Below are 6,240 nucleotides of genomic sequence, written 5' to 3' on the forward strand. Positions count from 1 at the left end.
GTGCCTAAAGTTTCATCTACTAATGTTGCAGACATAGAGACTATGAAGACTCAGATACAAGGTTCCAACTTCAACAAGCTCAGCAAGCTGAAATGAATCCACTCAATAGCCTTATTGCGGCGTCATCATACCGCCCCTAAGATCGAAAAAAATTTTTGGAAATTTGTGGTAAGATCTTATGGGACCAAACTGCTGAGGGCATCGGTCCCTAAGCCTACACACTACTTAATCTAACTTAAAGTAACTTACGCTATATACAAACCACACACACATGCCCGAGGGATGTCTCGAACCTCTGACGGGGGGAGCCGCACAGACCGTGACAAGGCACCTCAGACCTAGCGGCTAAGATCGAGAACTCGCACCGATAAGCCTTATGGAACTTGTAGTGGAATGAGTTGGGCTGTTTGCTTTGTTTAACATAAAGCTCACAACTTGTCTACTTTCAGTTGCTCTTCTTTTCTGTTAAAATTATTTTTGTGCTTTTGATATTTCAAGGATTTTCTTTGTATCCTAACACAGTATTGACTGGATTTTGATAAAACTTTAGTAGAGGAAGGCAACGGCCTTGCCGCAGTGGATACACCGGTTCCCGTCAGATCACCGAAGTTAAGCGCTGTTGGGCGTGGCCGGCAATTGGATGGGTGCCCATCTGGGCCGCCATGTGCTGTTTCCATTTTTCGGGGTGCACTTAGCCTCGTGATACCAATTGAGGAGCTACTCGACCGAATGGTAGCGGTTCCGTTCAACGAAAACCATCATAACGACCGGAAGAGCGGTGTGCTGACCACACGCCCTTTCTATCGGCATCCTTAGCTGAGGTTGACACGGCGGTCGGATGGTCCCGATGGCCTACTTGTGGCCTGAAGACGGAGTGCTAGTAGCGGAGAAAAGAATCTGGTGGTTGAGTGAGAGAAATCCATTACCTGCTACTGATGACTTTCCTGTGTTTTCCAGACGACACGTCGGCGCGACTCTGCTACCTTAGGCAGCGATCTGATGACGTCACGACCCGACCGTTGTGTGGTTACGCAATAATAATTCTTCTTCTTGAGTGGGTCCTTCTAGCCTCTGATGATATCTCCAACATTAGGAGACTAAACGTTGGGCACAGAAATATGCGTTCGACTACGACCTAATGTCCACAAAACATAATTCACCAAGTGACACACAGGGAGTAGACAAAAACATGTAAACACCAAAAACGTGACGAACTGCCGTGCCTAATATGCTGTAGGAAAACTGTTGGCATTCAAAACAGCTTTCAATCATCTCGGGACGGATAAATATAGCTCCTGTATGGTTTTCAAGGGAAGCTTATACTGTTCTTCCTGTAAAATAAAAGCAAGTTCAGGTAACGACAGTGGAAGTAGTTAGCGAACACACTCCTTTCTCTCCAAAGTAGACCACAAAGGCTCAATAATACTGAGACCTGCTTGCTGTGGTATCCCGGGGAGATGCGACAGTTCATCCTCGTGCACACAAAACCCGTCCCGACGATAAGAGCTGCTCGAACAGGAGCCCTGTCGTCTTGGAACAAAGCACTACTATTGCGGAGCTAACACTGACCTTGAAATGGACCTGATCAGCAAAATTGGTCACATAATCTTTGGAAGTAATACGACCTTGCAAAGTACCGATGGCTGCCCTGGAATATCACGATATTTCTGCCTAAATCATCACCGAACCTCCGCCTTGTTTCACTTTAGGGTCGTAAACTCAGCCAGAAGTCGGAAACAGTGAACAACAAGACTCATTCGACCAAATAGATTTCTTCCATTGTGCCTTGGTATAGGTTGTACGGCTTTTGTAACAAATCTGTTACTGGCATTAGCATTATTAATGTGTAGTTTTGGAATTCCAGTTCGCTCTGCAGTTCCCACCTTACGGACCTTATTTCGTGTTGTTTTGGTGCTGACAGGGTACACGATTGCGACATTCAATACTGCAGTGACTTTTGCAGCTGTCGCTCTCGTATTTTACGTCACATTCGTCTTCTAAGACCGTCTGTCACGATCACTCAACATTTATTTAGCGAATGATGTTTTTCCAATTTCCCTGTATGCGGTATAAATCTTCAATATGGTGCCTCTTAAAACATCAGGCACTTCGGCTACCTTGGTTTGGGAAGCATCCACGATACAAACAACAATTTGCCAGTGTTCGAATTCACTTAGTTCCAGCACAATGCAGCCCCATCTACACATAACAGTGTTCTGACCACGACTGAACTTTGTGAGCCTACAAGTTGTGGGGTGAGATTAGAGCGGTAGTTTCCAGCCGTAGAGCACGTGGCTGGCGGTTGCTACGGGGCCGTGGGAAGCGGCTAGCGTGTACGCGGCGTTGGAAAAACCCGAGTGGACGCTTGGCAGGAGAGCATATAGCCGTGTTGGCGCTCTTGGAGGAATTTACATGCCAGAGAAAAATTGTTAAAATCAGAACTAAGAGTGACACGGAGGTGCGAGTTGGCACTCATGGACAGAAAAATAGTAAAGCTAAATTATCTTGACGGGCCACAAAAATATATAATAGTTTAAAAGTTGTAAATTTATGAAAGTTCAAAAGCTAATATCTCGGCAATACTTTGGCCGATTAATATGAACAAAGTGTCTACGGATGCGGCTAGTAGAGCTGCATCGAGCAATCATAGCCGATTTAGCAGAATACGTACCGTTTTTGAATGACAGGTCGGAATATGGGATTCGACAGAGAGAAACTATGTTTTCGGTAATAAATAAATTTAAAGAGACGAAACTAGCGGCAGCATTCTAAAGTTTAAAGAGGTAGATGAGTAAGTAAGTTGTTGTTGTTGTTGTTGTTGTGGTCTTCAGTCCTGAGACTGGTTTGATGCAGCTCTCCATGCTACTCTATCCTGTGCAAGCTTCTTCATCTCCCAGTACGTACTGCAGCCTACATCCTTCTGAATCTGCCTAGTGTATTCATCTCTTGGTCTCCCTCTACGATTTTTACCCTCCACGCTGCCCTCCAATACTAAATTGGTGATCCCTTGATGCCTCAGAACATGTCCTACCAACCGATCCCTTCTTCTAGTCAAGTTGTGCCGCAAACTCCTCTTCTCCCCAATTCTATTCAATACCTCCCCATTAGTTATGTTATCTACCCATCTAATCTTCAGAATTCTTGTGTAGCACCACATTTCGAAAGCTTCTATTCTATTCTTGTCCAAACTATTTATCGTCCACGTTTCACTTCCATACATGGCTACACTCCATACAAATACTTTCAGAAACGACTTCATGACACTTAAATCTATACTCGATGTTAACAAATTTCTCTTCTTCAGAAACGGTTTCTTTGCCATAGGCAGTCTACATTTTATATCCTCTCTACTTCGACCATCATCAGTTATTTTGCTCCCCAAATAGCAAAACTCCTTTACTACTTTAAGTGTCTCATTTCCTAATCTAATTCCCTCAGCATCACCCGACTTAATTCGACTACAATCCATTATCCTCGTTTTACTTTTGTTGATGTTCATCTTATATCCTCCTTTCAAGACACTATCCATTCCGTTCAACTGCTCTTCCAAGTCCTTTGCTGTCTCTGACAGAATTAAAATGTCATCGGCAAACCTCAAAGTTTTTATTTCTTCTCCATGGATTTTAATACCTACTCCGAATTTTTCTTATGTTTCCTTCACTGCTTGCTCAATATACAGATTGAATAACATCGGGGAGAGGCTACAACCCTGTCTCACTCCCTTCCCAATCACTGCTTCCCTTTCATGTCCCTCGGCTCTTATAACTGCCATTTGGTTTCTGTACAAGGTGTAAATAGCCTTTCGCTCCCTGTATTTTACCCCTGCCACCTTCAGAATTTGAAAGAGAGTATTCCAGTCAACATTGTCAAAAGCTTTCTCTAAGTCTACAAATGCTAGAAACGTAGGTTTGCCTTTCCTTAATCTAGCTTCTAAGATAAGTCGTAGGGTCAATATTGCCTCACGTGTTCCTATATTTCTACAGAATCCAAACTGATCTTCCCCGAGGTCGGCTTCTACTAGTTTTTTCATTCGTCTGTAAAGAATTCGTGTTATTGTTTTGCAGCCATGACTTATTAAACTGATAGTTCGGTAATTTTCACATCTGTCAACACCTGCTTTCTTTGAGATTGGAATTATTATATTCTTCTTGTAGTCTGAGGGTATTTCGCCTGTCTCATATATCTTGCTCACCAGATGGTAGAGTTTTGTCAGGACTGGCTCTCCCAAGGCTGTCAGTAGTTCTAATGGAATGTTGTCTACTCCCGGGGCCTTGTTTCGACTCAGGTCTCTCAGTGCTCTGTCAAACTCTTCACGCAGTATCATATCTCCCATTTTATCTTCATCTACATCCTCTTCCATTTCCATAATATTGTCCTCAAGTACATCGCCCTTGTATAGACCCTCTATATACTCCTTCCACCTTTCTGCTTTCCCTTCTTTGCTTAGAACTGGGTTTCCATCTGAGCTCTTGATATTCATACAAGTGGTTCTCTTATCTCCAAAGGTCTCTTTAATTTTCCTCTAGCCAGTATCTATCTTACCCCTGGTGAGACAAGCCTCTACATCCTTACATTTGTCCTCTAGCCATTCCTGCTTAGCCATTTTGCACTTCCTGTCGATCTCATTTTTGAGACGTTTGTATTCCTTTTTGCCTGCTTCATTTACTGAATTTTTATATTTTCTCCTTTGATCAATTAAGTTCAATATTTCTTCTGTTACCCAAGGATTTCTACTAGCCCTCGTCTTTTTACCTACTTTATCCTCTGCTGCCTTCACTGCTTCATCCCTCAAAGCTACCCATTCTTCTTCTACTGTATTTCCTTCCCCCATTCCTGTCAATTGTTCCCTTATGCTCTCCTTGAAACATTGTACAACCTCTGGTTCTTTCAGTTTATCCAGGTCCCATCTCCTTAAATTCCCACCTTTTCTCAGTTTCTTCAGTTTTAATTTACAGTTCATAACCAATAGATTGTGGTCAGAGTAAACATCTGCCCCTGGAAACGTCTTACAATTTAAAACTTGGTTCCTAAATCTCTGTCTTACCATTATATAATCTATCTGAAACCTGTCAGTACCTCCAGGCTTCTTCCATGTATACAACCTTCTTTTATGATTCTTGAACCAAGTGTTAGCTATCATTAAGTTGTGCTCTGTGCAAAATTCTACCAGGCGGCTTCCTCTTTCATTTCTTTCCCCCAATCCATATTCACCTACTATGTTTCCTTCTCTTCCTTTTCCTACTACCGAATTCCAGTCACCCATGACTATTAAATTTTCGTCTCCCTTCACTATCTGAAAAATTTCTTTTATTTCATCATACATTTCTTTGATTTCTTCGTCATCTGCAGAGCTAGTTGGCATATAAGCTTGTACTACTGTGGTAGGCGTGGGCTTCGTGTCTATCTTGGCCACAATAATGCGTTCACTATGCTGTTTGTAGTAGCTTACCCACACTCCTATTTTTTTTATTCATTATGAAACCTACTCCTGCGTTCCCTCATTTTGATTTTGTATTTATAACCCTGTATTCGCCTGACCAAAAGTCTTGTTCCTCCCGCCACCGAACTTCACTAAGTCCCACTATACCTAACTTTAATCTATCCATTTCCCTTTATAAATTTTCTAACCTACCTGCCCGATTAAGGGACCTGACATTCCACGCTCCGACCCGTAGAACACCAGTTTTCTTTCTCCTGATAACGACATCCTCCAGAGTAGTCCCCGCCCGGAGATCCGAATGGGGACTATTTTACCTCCGGAATATTTTGCCCAAGAGGACGCCATCATCATTTAACCATACAGTAAAGCTGCATGCCCTCGGGAAAAATTACGGCTGTAGTTTCCCCTTGCTTTCAGCCGTTCGCAGTACCACCCCAGCAAGGCCGTTTTGGTTAGTGTTACAAGGCTAGATTAGTCAGTCATCCAGACTGTTGCCCCTGCAACTACTGAAAAGGCTGCTGCCCCTCTTCAGGAACCACACGTTTGTCTGGTCTCTCAACAGATACCCCTCCGTTGTGGTTGCACCTACGGTACGGCTATCTGTATCGCTGAGGCACGCAAGCCTCCCCACCAACGGCAAGGTCCATGGTTCATGGGCGGGGGGGGGGGGGGGTGGTAAGTAAGTAATTATGTATTTTTATTTGTTTATTTATGTTTAGTATCAAAAATTTGGGAAAAGCAAAATCACGCCACAAGAACATTATTTGTGAAAAAACTTTGGCAGATTCAAAAAAATTGAA

General features: G+C 43.0%; 1 pseudogene; it reads left to right on the top strand.

Annotated features, from left to right (window-relative positions):
- Positions 1-558: 558 nt before the first annotated feature.
- Positions 559-676, top strand: LOC126250163 (5S ribosomal RNA; annotated as a pseudogene).
- The last annotated feature ends 5,564 nt before the right edge of the window (positions 677-6,240 follow it).

Source organism: Schistocerca nitens, chromosome 3 (assembly GCF_023898315.1).
Source record: "Schistocerca nitens isolate TAMUIC-IGC-003100 chromosome 3, iqSchNite1.1, whole genome shotgun sequence".
Taxonomy (NCBI): Eukaryota; Metazoa; Arthropoda; class Insecta; order Orthoptera; family Acrididae; genus Schistocerca; species Schistocerca nitens.